Raw genomic sequence first — 15,269 nt, 5'->3', positions numbered from 1 at the left:
GAAGCCTTTTAAAATAATTTTTCTACCTTACTGCAACAGGAGAGGGCCTTAAAAAATTCCAGTTCCATGGGCAGGAGCTTTCCACTAGCCCAGGCTGCTCCAAGGCCTTCTAACCTGGCCTTGGATGCTTCAATAATAATATTATATTATTATATTACCCCTAATAACATCAATTCTGGCCCAAACTGAGGTCCCAGATCGTTTCCCCTAGTGTTCCCATGGAGCTGGAGTTGATGGTGGTTGGGAAACCCAGGATACAGGTGGAAAATCTGCAGGAATTCCCAGGAACGGGGCAGGTTGTGCCCCACGGACTGGGGGAGAGGGGAATGATGGAGAGCCCGGGATTGTGCTGGGTTATTTCTGTCCCTATTCAGAATTCCCTTTGTTTGAGGCAGGCAGAGCTCCTGCTGGACACAATGGGCATTTCTGGCAGCAGGGAATGCTGAGCAGGGCCCTCCCCGGGCACACTGCAGCTCTTTTATTCCAGCCCCGAGCTGGGTGCCACCGAAATTATCAGGAATATAAAGAGCTGCTCTTTCAATTACAGCCTCCATTTAAAAAAAAAACAATTTTAGCTGGAATATCAGCACTTTTCCCTCACTCTGGCCACAGGTATCCCTGGCAGATTGGGAGTGCCAGGGGTGCTGAGTCCCCATCCCTTCTCCCCAGGCCTGCTGAAGTCATTGCTGGGAGCAGCCTCGTGGAGATTTGCTGCCAAACCTTTCCAGTCTAATCCTCGATGATCCAAGCCTGGTCAAGAGCCCTCTTCACATGAAATATTTGCTGCTCCAGATGGCAAAGCCTGAGCCTGAGCCAACAGCAGGGTAAAAATACATTTATTTCCATGGGCAGCCCTCAGCCAGCCCAGCTCCCTGCGTTTGTCATGGACAAGAGGTTTCCTCCACAATGCTCCAAATTCATGGAGGGAGCACATGGATAAAAATGTCCCGATTTATTCCAGTGTCCCAATCAGGCAGCACAATCCATGCTGGGGGTCAGGGAATGGGCACCAAGCTGGGGCTGGGCTCTCAGTTTGTTTTATCTGTTGCTGTCCAGCCTCAGATGCTCTGATAATTCAGTATCTTTTACAACTTTCCTTCCTCTCACTGAAAAATTCCAGTTTTGGATTTGTTTATCCCCCCTTTTCAAGTCTGATTTAGAAAATGATCATTCCCTTTGTGCTGCTGCTCCTCCCCAGGAAGATGCAGGTGAGTGAGGGTGTGGGGACCAAGGGCAGAGCTCCTCCCCACTGCCACCTTCCCTGACTGCAGAACAGCTGGGAATTTCACAGACATATTTGATGAAAAATCCTTTCATTAGGATCTTTTCTCCTGAGAAGCTGGGAAGTTTCAGCTTCTCCATGTTTTGCTGCTTTGCAATGGGATTTGGAGAATTGTTTACCCAGCATGTGAAACTGTTTTTACTTGATGACCAATGAGGCTGTGAGCAGTCACAAGATTTCATTATCATTCCTTTCTATTCCTTTCAAGCCTTCTGATGAAATCCTTTCTTCTATTCTTTTAGTATAGTTTTAATATATAATTTTATTTTAATATAATATATATATAAAATAAAATAATAAACCAGCCTTCTGAAACATGGAGTCAAGATTCTCATCTCTTCCCTCATCCTGGGACCCTCAAACTCCCCCACATTTGTGAGGAACATTCCCACTCTGCAGACAGCGGGATCTGAGCTGGGATGGCGCGGAGGGAGCAGCATCCCCATCTCTGGGGAGCCCAAAGGAACAAGTAGAGCTGCAAACTGACTTTTAACAGAGTTCACACAGTGATGAGGAAGCATTTTTACATAATTAGGAGAACACCGGCACATTTTCTTCCTGACACCACATTTTGCATCACTCCAGTTGTTGGGGTGAGCAGGAGCTTTTTCTGCTTAGCCAATGCCTTCAGCCTTGTGTGGAATAAACATTTTCTGTGTGAGAGGAGGGAAAATGGATTCTCCTCACAGAGAGAAACTTTGCAGAATTTTTCTTGTGCTTCCTACCTTATCCCTCCTGCTGGAATTATGGATGAGGAGTAAGGAGCTCATACTGGTAACAGGAAAATACAGCCCTGGAATCAGTCCAGGCTTCTCCTTCTAAATTTACCATTCTACCCTCAAATCCACAATGTAAATAAAATGAATATTCAACTCCATGTGTGTGGACTGCAGGGATGTCCCTTAAAAATATCAAATCCAGGTGGGAGAGGGATGTTGTGCCAAGATATCTGATGTTGCAATTGGAATGGGATCATGGAATCATGGAAGAACAATGGAATCACGGAATAACCATGAAATCACGGAAAGGATCTTGGAATCATGGAAGAACCATGGAATCATGGAAGCCAGAAGGGTTTGGGGTGGGAGGGACCTCAGAGCTCATCCAGTTCCAAGGGCAGGGACACCTTCCACTATCCCAGTTTGCTCCAAACCCTCCAACCTGGCCTTGGGATGTTGGAATCCTTGGGTTTACCTGAAGCTGGAGGGTGGTGTGGATGGAATTCCTCCTTCAATGGTTCCATTCAGACTCTCTTTGCAGTTTGAACATATTTTTGCTGACTGTGACATCTTCTTTGGCACATGATGTGCCTAGGAAGCTGCAAAGCTCCCAGTCCCTAATTTTAGGTCATTCTCAGTATCTTGCAGAACTGGAGCTTTTGAATTTGACATTTTTCCCAACCCTCCTGCCCATACAAAGATTGAATTTCCCATGGTGATGCCCTCACAATTCCCCTGTGCTGCTTTGTCAAAACCCCTTCACTTCCAGAGGTAAAATACCCCATAACCACGGTTATCAAAATATTCTCCAGGCTGGGGTTTTTTCCCCCTAAAAATGTTATTTCCACTGACTGTCCCTTTTTAATGAAAAGCAGCAAGCAGCTGTTGGAATGTAATAACATCCCAAACCACTGCTTTCATGCATCAGTGTGTGCAGGCATAGCGAGAGCTTTAATGGAATAAAAAATATTCCTAGGAAATGGAGTCTCAGGCTTCAGCTATGAGAGAATGTAAAATTACATCCGCATTTTAACAAGAAAAAATAACTCCACTTATCTTTGTGATGGTTGTTCTTAATGCCATGGGAAGCTGTATTTTATCTTGTTCCAAGAAGTAATTTGGGTCAGGAGCCATCCATGTGCTTAGATAAATCAAAATAATAATAAGATTTAATATTATCTTGGTTTCTACAAGGGCAGGTTCATACTTTCTCTGATATTTCTACATTTTATGGAATTGTTTGGGTTGGAAGGGATCTGAAAGCTCATCCAGTGCCACCCCTGGATGGGCAGGGACACCTCCCACTGTCCCAGGTGCTCCAGCCCCAATGTCCAACTGGCCTTGGGCACTGCCAGGGATGCAGGGGCAGCCCCAGCTGCTCTGGGAATTCCATCCCAACCCCTCCTCAGTTCCTTCCCAAGATCCAGTTTAAATCTGGTTTTGGAGATCTCCCATTGGAAAGATTTCTCCCCCTTGAAGCTGCAATAATTTTCTTTGGAAGTGTAACAGTTGCAAAGGAGCAAACAAAAAAAGCAGCTTTTCAAACAATCAGGACGAATTCTCTGATTAAGCTCACCCCCTGCATATTTAATTAATGATTTTTCTGAGGCTGAAATTCGCTATCAGAAATGAGACTATTTCCCTGAAACAGGAAAACCACTCAGATTTCTGAGGATGTTTGAGCCCCTTTAACTTGCTCTGTGTTTCAGTGGTGGCATTTCACATTCAGGAATAAGAACAAGATTCCTAGAGAAATCCAGGGAAATTGTTAATGCAACAGAACTGGGATTTAATGCAGGTGAGAAAAGCTCTGCATTTTCAGCTGCCTGCAATTGTGGCCTAATTAAATTCTTTAATGCATCCAGAAATTAAAGGGAAGCCTCATTAGTGGCTTTTGGGGTGAGATGGACTTTGTGGTAAAGACAGGAAGTTTTGAGCTTCCAGTCCCAACTCTTAGTTGGTGTTTTAGGGTTAAAAAGTGGCAGAAATGTGAAAAGTGAATTATTTCACACAGAGAAATGCCAGCCTTTGCTTTTGGCCTGGTCCAGGAGGGTAAGTTGTGATAATTTTCCAGTAATTTTACTTTTAGTTTACTTATTCCATGGTAAACTTGGGTAATGTGTATATTTATTAGCATGTGTGTATTTATTACTGCTCAAATATATCTATATTTAAATAATTTAATAAAAATATTAATAATATTTATATTACAAACCAGAAATAAACTATGTAAGATTGATTACATATAATTATATTTTATAAATAAGGAAATTACAAATAGAAAGTTGTATATATAAATATATATAATATAAAACATGTTATTTATTATTTAAATAATATATAAAATAATATGTATATTATTTTAACAATAAACTATTATAAATATATTATATATTACATATTACATAAATATATTACATAAATTATATACAAAAATTATATAAATAGGTATTATATAATGATATAATATTATATAAGTAATATATTATACATATTATTTATATAATTAATAACATAATATTTCTATTATTTTAATAATAAATTATACATTAGAAATATTTTATATTAATGTGTATATTTATTGCTTTTCAAAGTGATGCTGATTTAAGCATCTTGTTTGTATTTCAACTATTATTTAAATGTGCCATTTAAAACTGTTGAGGTTCTACAATCCAGCCTATCCCATGGGAAACACAACATTCATCATTCTATCCCAAACCTGGTGCCTTATTAATACAGGAATTCTGCTCTGAGGCATAATTACCTTTGTGGGAAGGCCACAAAATTGGGATTTTATTCTGCACCTCACTTAAAAAGGAATCTGGAACCTTTTATAAAACATACAAAGCTCACTGATTTTTCCTGAGTGAGGATTTCCTTGCAACCACAAATTGTGATTAATTACATTTAATCACCTGTAAGGTGCTTTCCTTAATTAAAATACGATTGTAAACAGATTTTGAATGTTCTCTTTCAGTTTGCAGCTCAGTTATTGACCTGAACCAGAGAAACCAATGTGGGAAACCAAGCAGGAAATGTCCCTTTGATTTCCTGGTTATTGGCAATACTCTGCATAATTCCCATGGAAAATGGGGTGTTTCAGTACTTTTATCATGAAGAAAACCACCCCAAATTTAAATAATAATCCTGAGGCTCAATTAAGATAAAAAATGGGGGTATTGCCCTCCCAATGCACAATTTAAGTTTATTCAGAGTTCTGACTCATCTCCTGCATCAGCTGCTTAATATTTTGGATTTTCAAGTACAATCCTTCCATATTTCCTTCTCACATCTGACCTTTTGCATTTTTATTGTATTTTAATAGCACCTGCAGTGTTGCAGTAGAAACTTTAATAAGGGGATGGTGGAAATGATTTTCCTCTCCTCTTTCTCATTCTGTTTCATTTCCTTAATTCTATAAGGAGAAAGCCTTAGAAGATACTGTAATTAATTATTGAGTTAGTAATGAGCTGTTTCATTTAGGGCTTGAGGAGATGGTGTGGTTGGGGTGGACTCTGCAAGCTCTGGGATTCCTTTTCCACACTAGTTTTAAGGAGTTGTCTGTAATTTCTGGAGAGATTCACTGCAGATCCAAAATAGCCCAAATATTCAGTGATGTTTTTTCTTTAGGAAGCTGTGGTTCTTTAAAAGATTAATTCAAGAAAAATACAGTGGATATTTTCATGAAAACCAGAAGTGTCTCCCTGGAAGCATTGGGAAAACTTTAGGTTGTTCAGGGTGCTGATTTCCTGCTGATTTTAAGTGTCAATTCTCAAATTTTGCTAAAAAAGGATAGAAAAGGTGTGGAAATACTGGATTATTTCTGGGCAGAGAGAAGGGAATGGGGGGAGAGCAGCCAAGTCCATCCCTTGGAGAGGGTTAAAAGCTGTTTGTTCATCCCGTTTTTCCACTCATCCCAGCAAATCTTTGCTCAGGAACAAACTCAGTTATCACCAGTTAAGGCCAGTAGGGAGAATTGTCTGGATAATCCCAATTAATATCTGAAATAAGCACTGTAGGATTTCACAGGGCACAAATACAAAGAAATTATTCTCCTTATCCCTAAAGGAGAGCCCAGCTCTATATTCCCTCCCAAGACACCTAAGGCCCACTAAAATGAAATTACTATTAATCAGCATTATTTACAATTATTTCCATTAAATCTTCAGCTTTTTAGGGTAATTTTGGAGGGAGAAAAAAGTCAAGTTGGCGACAACTGCAGCAAAACTTTCCCCATGTGTCCCCAGCCAGCAAGAGGCTCTCCAGGTAAGGCATAATGAGATATCAGAATCTTTTGGAATTAATAAATACTCCTGGAGCAGCCTTTCAGTAAGGACAGAGATGGCTCTCCAGATATCCAGGAGGGAAGATTGATGGGCTATGCAGATGCTTGTGCCATTAAAAAGACCTTCAGAAAGAAACAAGCAGGATTGCTCAAAGTGTTGTTTTAAATTAATGCCTGACTTTGAAAACAAATTGATGCCCCCCTGAGATAATTGGAAAAGTTAGAAAACAATCAGGGAAGAACAAATTGAGGCTTTGGGATGGACAAAAACCCCAGATAAAGGAAGTCTCGAAATTCTGCTTCCAGAGCATGAAAGACATTTCCCTATCTGAGGGTGGTTTTATTTTCCTTCAATTTCCTTAATTTAGTTTTTCTCCTTCGGAGGACAAACCTTGCCCTTGGCATGGGTGGGACAGAAAGGAAGGTTCTGGGTGAGGATTGAGGAGGGAGGTGGGGCAGGACCTTTCCCAGGAACTTTGTGTGTTATAAACACGTGGTATGAGAGCTGGGAACTGTTGTGGTTTAGGACAAGGGGGAATTGTTTTAAAAGTGACTGACTGCAACATGGTTTCCATGAGAAAATGGGACTTTGGGGAGTTTTTCATGGAAATATTAGAGGAATGACTCCAGAGGAGGCACCAGGATGATCAGAGGGATGGAGGAACTCTGCTGGGAGAAAAGGCTGGGAGAGCTGGGATTGTCCAGCCTGGAGAGGAGAAGCTTTGGGTGACTGAATTGTGGCCTAGAGGAGCTGCAGGAAACATGGAGAGATACTTTGGAGAAGGGATGGAGGGACAGGACACAGGGAATGGCTGCAAATGGACAGAGAGCAGGGTTAGATGGGATTTGGGATGGAATTCCTGGGCGGGAGGGTGGGGAGGAGCTGGGATGGGATTCCCAGAGCAGCTGTGGCTGCCCCAGTGCCCAAGGCCAGGCTGGACCCTGGGGCTGGGAGCACCTGGGACAGTGGGAGCTGTCCCTGCCATGGCAGGGGTGGGATTGATGCCTTTTGGGCTACCTAAAACCAGAGGGCAGACAGAGCTAAAGGAATAAAAAGCAGTTCTGTTGATTGAAGCCCTTCAGGTTCACCCAGGGCAGCCCAAGCCCCCCAGGGCCTACACCCAAACTGCCCCACGGCTCACGGCTTTCACACTTTTATAACTTTGGGCCATTTGCACTTTGGGGGTTCATCCTCCAATTCCAGCTCCAGGTAATGAAGGCATTGAGCCCCAGTTTGCTGCCCCAGCTCACTTTTGTTTCCATCTCTGGCCCTGAGGCAGTGAGGTGTCCTTGATTGCCAGGCCTGGAGAGGAATTGTTGTGTCTGCCCCAAATGGGACAGCAGCAGCTGACACTGGGTGTGGAGCTCAGAGTTACACACTAAAGAACTGCAGGGTTACAGAGAGATGGAAATAGAAAAGCTCAAATCCTAAAGCATCAGGATGGGATGGGATTTAAGGTCCTTGCAACCCAAACACTCCTGGGATTGTGGCTTTGGGATGTTGTGCCCCACACTCCAGCTGTTCCCAGCTCCTTCCCACCATCCTGGATGTCAGAGCCCCATTTTCCTTCAAACCAGGCCCAAATCTGATTCCTGTGGCTCTGCCTGAACAGATCAACCACCCCATGGAGTAACTCCTTCAATAATTAGGGCCTCTTATTGTGCACGCTGTGGTTTCATGGCTCTCCTCTCAGTATTAAATGTCAGCCTGATGGTATTGTCTCTTCAGGTTTTATAATTAATGATTAATGACTGATATTCTCCTTTTCATAAAGCTGAATTTTCCCAGTTAACTGTTAAAGATTGCAACTGGGTGCACTGTTGAGATAGACTCTTGTCTCATCTGATATCAAAATGATACAGAAAAAACCCCCAAACCCAACCCCACTCCACAACCTTGTAATTTTGCAATATTCTGATAAACCTCTCTCTGTCACTGACAGCTGGGGTATGATTAGCTTAATCCTGATATTTTATGACAATAAAATTCCCATTTAATTTTTGCTGTGTCAATACAAGCTCTCATCAGCACCAAAATTTGCTTCTGGGCAAATCCTTTCATGCAATAAACAAACTCATGGGGTGAACTCGTGAGCTGTTTTATCATGACTGCCAATAATCATTATGGAATCAAATATTTATGTGCCAGGGTGGCATTTAAATAAATGCAGCACTCCTAAAGTATCAGTTTATTCCAGCAGGAAGGGAAGGATTATAAACCTTCCATAGGAATTGGGATGTTTTTTCCATTTCTCGAATTCCCATTTTTGTCACTTTTGTGGGATGAAAAATTTGGGTCATTCCCAATATCCCACAGGCTCTGCAGGTGCCCCATTCTTTCCTGCCTCCAAGTTTAACTTTTTCCAGGTTTAACATTTTCCAGATTTTATTTTTTTGCAAAAGAAGATGTTTGTCTCACCTTAGGCTGAGATTTGAGAGCATCAGCACTTTTAAAAGTCTCAGGGTTACCTGAGGCAGGGCCTGATGGAAAGGGAATATCTTCATTTATACTCTACAATAACAGCAAATTTCATTTCTGGACTAATTTAAAACTCCCAAAAAAGGAGGGAACATGCACTTTATGCACTTTAACTTGGCCTTCAGCCCTTGGAGAGGCCTGGTGTGGTTTTTATGGATTTACAATGGGTGAAAACCAATTTTCCAGGCTGAGAATGCCCTTGGAAGGGGGAGCTGGGAGCATGCTGTAGGCATTAAGGCAGCTGAAAATCAGGGTGCTTCAGGGAATATCCTAAAAAACGTGTCAGGGGACTGCTAAGGAGTTGTGCTGAGTAATCCCCACAAAAGCAGCATGAACTACTTGTGTGCTTATTTCTAAATGCATTTTTTGCCTCCACCCCACCACCTTGGGGGAACAGTTTAATTTCCTATTTAATTTCAGCCATTGCAAGCGCCTGAAGGTTGTTCTAAATTATGGATAGGAGTGGAAGTTATGGCTTTTATTCCATGCTGGGTGTGGGTTTCACTGAGTTAAACATGTAAAATTCACAGTTCAGCAGGGCAGGAGCTGGGGCTTGTCTGGCTCTGAGAGGTGGGGAGGGTTTTGTGTCTGCCTTGGTTTGATCCAACTTCTCCGGATAAATCCTTAAGAGCACAAGATATGACCTTCCTTGGGCCTTGTCAAGGCTGGAAACAGCATTTCCTGACCCAAAGTGACAATTTTATTGTGTGCTCTGGATTAATGAGTCCTCTCAGATCGTTTAAATAAACAGATGCTGTCTGCTAGGATGGCTGAGAGCATTTGTTAGTGGTAAATGATTTAAGAGCCATCCTTCATGGAATAGTTCCTTGGAATGGGGGCTGGAAATATGCATGGCACTGAGGGCCAGCAAGAGGAGCAGCTCGAATGGAAGGGGAAAGGAAGGAAATATAATTAGTGTTTAATGATTTATTAATGCTTTATAAATACCTAAACAAGATTGCTGGGCTTGTATCAACACTTGGAGGCAGTTAAAGGAGCCAGGAGTGTGGATTTAGATGAATGCTGGGGATTCCTGCCTTGGGAGATGTTTCCAGTGTCCCAGGGGATCACAGGGCTGGGAATGGGGAGCAGCAACTCCTCCAGAGGTGTTTCACAGTGTGCTGTGTCCTGCAGTCTCAGGAGCCACAGAACTGTGGAATTTCAGGTTGGAAAAGTTCTCTAGTGTGGTGGTGTTCACAGGGGTCCCAGGACGAGGGAAGAGATGAGAACCTTGACTCCATGTTTCAGAAGGCTGATTTATTATTTTATGGTATATATTATATTAAAAGAAAATTATATATTACAGCTATACTAAAAGAATAGAAGAAAGGGTTTCATCAGAAGGCTAGCAAGGAATAGAATGGAATGATAATGAAATCTTGTGACTGCTCACAGCCTCGACACAGCCGGCTGTCATTGGTCATCAAGTAAAAACAATTCCCATGCTGGGTAAACAATTCTCCAAATCACATTGCAAAGCAGCAAAACATGGAGAAGCTGAAACTTCCCAGCTTCTCAGGAGAAAAGATCCTAATGAAAGGATTTTTCATAAAATATGTCTGTGACACTCTAGGAGTGGGTCCAACCTCTGACCCAGCTCTGGCATTTTCCCACTAAATCCTCCCCCAAGTGCATCTCCATGGCTTTCCCACCCTCCAGGAATGGGGACTCACCACTTTGCAGGCAGATTTTTCCAATCTGATGCCATGAGAACACAGAACTGTTTCTCAGAAGCTCCTGCAGATGATCAATGTGTCTTCATTAAGGGAAGAACAGCTCAGCCTGCACATTGGGGATCGGCTTCCTGAAATAGAAATCCAACTTTTCCTGTTGCTGCTCCTTTGGATAATTCCACAGCACTGGAAATTCCTCCCAGGCTGACTAAACAGTCAGAAAAGTAACTTGGAGTTAATTAAACACCTCAGTGATGTCCCACTCCCCTGGAAATGTGCAGTAAAACCAGCCCTGCAACATTTACTCCAGGAGGATAGAATGACTTTGATTTTTCAGATGCTTTGCAGAGCATGAGGTGACCCAGACAAGCTGAGGCACAGAATAAACCAGCACCAATTAGGGTGTGTGGGCTGCTTAATGAAGTGAAATTTCCAGTTTAGGTGAGGGGGCTTTTGCAGGCCCCAGCAGCAGCAGCGGGGCTGACTCAGAGCCTGAGTCACTGCTGCTGTCTGACCCATCAAACACTGAAATGGCCAGGGTTCAGTCCTTCCAGCACACCATCCCAACCCTCTCTGCCTCCTGGGCAAGCTGCCCGTAAATAGTTCATTGCTCCTTGGTCTCCACCGACACAGTGGGGACCATTTCCATAAAATCCAGAAGGTTTGGATTGATAGAGACCTTTACAAGTCATCAAATTCCAGCCCTTCCACCATCCCAGGCTGGTCCAGCCTGGCCTTGGGCACTGCCAGGGATCCAGGGGCAGCCACAGCTGCTCTGGGCACCCTCACAGGGACAATTCCATCCCAATATTTAAGCTAAATCTCTCACCAAATGGTTGCTATTTAATTTTAATTTACTGGTAGGAGTCGGCTTTGTATGTGGTGCTTTACCTGCTGCGTGCAGGGTTATCATTACATGATTTATCATTACATGATTTATCATTACAGTTACCATTATTATATTTACAATCATTATTTTTATTATCAGATTATAATAATTATTTTATTATTATATTTATTATTTTATTAAATTTACCATTATTATTTTTCTTATAATATTATAATTATTTTAATTATAGTCATTATTTTATTATTCATTATTATTAGTTATATTTATTATAATATTTATTATAATATTTATTATAATTTCATTATATGTATCATTATTTTTATTATTAATTTTATAATTACTATATTTTTATTATTATATCTATTCAGCTCACACTTTTTTGCCTAACAGCCAATGCAATCAGTGTAAATCAAATTAATCAGACATAAAGAGGCCAGAGACAGGAAGGGCTGTGAAGAGGGTGGATGAACCACCCAGGTGTTGTGAGTGACTCTGGGCTCTGTTTGTTGGAGATGCTTGAACCAAACTCAGATTCCATGGGATTTTCCAGGGATAATGTGGTTTTCCTGAGTTTGGTGAGTGCAGGGAAGAGCAGAGCCACCCCAATTTCCAACCCCCCCCTCAGTCACCTGTGCAGGGTCAGGAGTTGGACTCCATGATCCGTGTGGATCCCTCGGAATTCAGGATATTCTGCAATTCCAGAATTCCAGGAGCCCTTTCCGAGCCCTTTCCTGGTTCCTGCTCAGTGTGTTCTCCCTCAGCACGTGCCAGATGAGCCCAAATCCCTCGGGATTGAGCTCCCTGAGCCTGACCCCACCTGGAGCATTGTAGGGGCCTGAATATATGTATTGTTATAGCAACAAGAATACAACAATTGAAGTATAATAGGAGTCCTTGTGAATATATATATGTAGTGAGAGTCCTATAGGTGGGTCCTGTTGCTCTGGATGAGCTACAGCTGCGGGATCCTTGGTTGGGTAGCAGCTGTAGCTCATGAAGGCCTCTGGGATAAAAGGGGGTTGGGTCGAGAGCCCAGGAGGAGCCCCTGTGAAGCTATGAGGAACTGCATAATAGGACCAGCAAGAAGGTATGGACTTTAAGAATATCATCACAAGAATATGGGACTTGAGAAATATGCACTACAATACAACAGAGCATGCCAGAAGGAGTAATGCAGACAGATTTGGTTGGGATGAATGGTGGGGACCAGCCCAGGACCCCTCTCCCTGTGCCACTCCCCTGGATTTTGACTGGATGCTCTCCAGCCCAAGCTCCATCCTCCAAGGAAGGTTAACTTCAACATTTTATTGTTGTCATAAATTTTAGCAACCAAGAGCTGAGTGAGTCAGCAGCTGCTGTTGGGGAGGAAAAAATAAACCCCTCTGAGAGAATCCCCTTTGAACATTGGATCGTGATGTTTAAAAATATATTAGAATTAATTCTGGTCATTTTTCCATATGGAGCAAATCTAAAGCCTAAAGCATGAGGCAATTTTTGGTTTTTTTTGGGTAAAACTCTTGATCTGATCTGAGGAATGTGTGGGTATTGTTCTGTTGGGTGCAAATCCAGCTGCTTGCACTGAGGAATTCCCCACTGATGCAAGCAGACAGTGGATATATCCCAGGGAATAAAGGTCCTACAGCAGAATTTAGGGAATGCTGAGCTGTGCACACACCTTGGTGGGTGATTTAGGCACTCCTTGATGCTGCAGATGGTCCAGTAGGATGAATCCGTGTAATTTGTCTGGAGAAATAAGCAGGAATCTGGTTCAAACCTCCCTGACAAAATGGCCATGGAAGGTAAAACAATCCCATTGATTACCAGGGATGAGGGGAAAGTTGATTTTTAAACATCTCCTGTGTGATTTGGAGAGGTTGGCATTGAATAATTCATATTAAACATAGAAATGGGGAGAATAAATAAGAAAAACCTCTTTAGATCAATTACCCAGGCTCCATTTTGGCCTGTTATAAATTCCAGATGACTCCTTAGGACAAATGCAGTTTATGGAGCTGTAATAGATGAGTAAGGCTGGATTAAAAAACCCTTCCTGCACCTTCTCTGGGCTGGGAGGCTGAAGGAAATTCAGCTCATTCTGGGTGTACTTCCATTTAAAAAATACATGTGCCCTGAGGAGAGGCTGCCTGGATGTGTTGCTGTGGTTATCATGGAATGTGTCTGACAGAAATATTCCTGTATTTCTGCCTAATTGCTGGAGCTAACTTTTGATGGGAACCATAGCCAAAGCTGCCATGAAATATCCATAAAAAATGCCTCAGAGGGCAAAAAACCTAAACAGAGGTTTTAGAAATATGACTATTTATTTATTTGTTTCCTGTGAGGAATCAACAATTTCTGAAGTTCTTTTTTCTAATTTGGTTTTCCAAGATTGTGAAGGAATGGGAATGAAAGCCGTGTTCCATCCAGCTCTAATATAATTAAGGCTGTAAAGTACAACTATTTTTGAAGCAAACTCTTCATTTTTTTGCGCAGAGCAGGTTGGGTTTGAGCACAGCAACAACCTTGATCCTCTCATCAGCAAAATTGTTGTCAAAACATTCAGGCAAATCTGGCACTGTTCATTTCCAGCCAGCCCTGAAAGGTCAAGGGCTGAATCTACAGCTAAAAAGGAAACAGATAAATAGCAAATATTTAGTGTGTATCTCTCACAGAGAGGGTGACACGAGCTCGTGGTTGGATAAACACAAATCTCTGGGAGTTGTGGTGGTGCTGCCTTGTGCAGGCTGCCCTGGGGCAGAGGCTGGGCAGAGTCCCAGAATGAAGCAGGGATTTATCCAAAGCATCTCCTCCATGGATCCACCTTGGGCAGCACCAGAGCCCAGCCAGGGCTGCACCCAAGATGAACCAAAATGGCCCCAAAATGCACGAGCGCTGCCGGGGTCTGTCCCTGGGATCAGCTCTGCTCCATTTGCACCTTGCAGTTCATTGTCCCATTGCAGCTTTAGCCCAGGCAGTCCCACCCTGCTTGTTTTTCTCTCTCCAGCCCACGGGGTTTGTGCTCCTGGGCTGAGATTTGGGTCATTTGTCCTTGGTGCCCAGCTGGAGCAGGAATTGTTTTGTCTCCCTGCTCTGTGCACACAGCTCACCATCCCAAAATGTGAAGCTCAGCCCCACACACTAAAGCAGCACAGAATGTGAAAAATAGAAAAGCCAAAACCTGAGCTATCAGTGTCAGATCAGGTTTGCCCATCAAATTGTGTTGTGTCACATCCCATAATGTGACATGACAGCCCCACTTCATGTGTCACAGCACGGTGACACTCCTGAAAATGCTGTATTTAACCAAAGTTAGGGAAACTCTGCTCTGAGAGGGGCAGTGTGAGATGAGGGAGAAAGGAAACCAAAGAAATGTTGGTTGGCTCAGGTTTTAATAGCAGGGTGCAGAGGTGAAGTTTTTTATTTTTAATTCTTTCTGTGGTTTAAATTGTGTTAGGACTTCTTAACTTCGACTGGAGATCTGTAAGGACAGAGTCTGGGCTGAACACGGAGGGTGGGCAGTGAAAGGAGATGAAGACAGCAACCCTTGGGAAATGGAAGGAAAGTTTGGGAAGATTCTTTGTACATCTGGAGAGAGGTTACGGTGGGAGTAAAGAATGGAAACTTCTACAGCCTCAGCTTGAACTTTTTGGGGTTTTCATCCCCTTTTACATCACTCTGAGAGCTTTCATTTCTCCTCTACTGAGCCTCCAGTGCATCACTTGCACTCTGATATTGAGGGAAATTTCCCAAGTGCTCCTGGTCACGTACAATTACAATAAATACATGGATGGAGCTGCAAGTTTGATTTTCTCTTTGTTTCTTTGGATTTTATAACTCATTAAACTCCAACCCGACGTCATTCACTTACATCAATTTTACTGCAATCTTTACTGAGCTTGCCTTTATTGATTCCAGTGGAGTTCAACAGGCATAAAATATGAAACTAAAAGGAGAATCAATTCCACATTAATTAGCCAGCAT

The 15,269-nt window shown here is 42.5% G+C and overlaps 1 long non-coding RNA gene across 1 annotated transcript; it reads left to right on the top strand.

Annotated features, from left to right (window-relative positions):
• The first annotated feature begins 3,924 nt into the window (after positions 1 to 3,924).
• On the top strand, positions 3,925 to 14,938 carry LOC131562761 (uncharacterized). Its single transcript, XR_009275181.1, has 3 exons — positions 3,925 to 4,053; positions 6,171 to 6,267; positions 14,743 to 14,938. It is a non-coding gene; the product is annotated as an uncharacterized LOC131562761 (long non-coding RNA).
• Positions 14,939 to 15,269: the final 331 nt, after the last annotated feature.

The sequence above is a fragment of the Ammospiza caudacuta genome, chromosome 11 (genome assembly GCF_027887145.1).
Source record: "Ammospiza caudacuta isolate bAmmCau1 chromosome 11, bAmmCau1.pri, whole genome shotgun sequence".
In the NCBI taxonomy this organism is placed as follows: domain Eukaryota; kingdom Metazoa; phylum Chordata; class Aves; order Passeriformes; family Passerellidae; genus Ammospiza; species Ammospiza caudacuta.
This window is presented reverse-complemented; position numbering and strand designations above follow the sequence as displayed.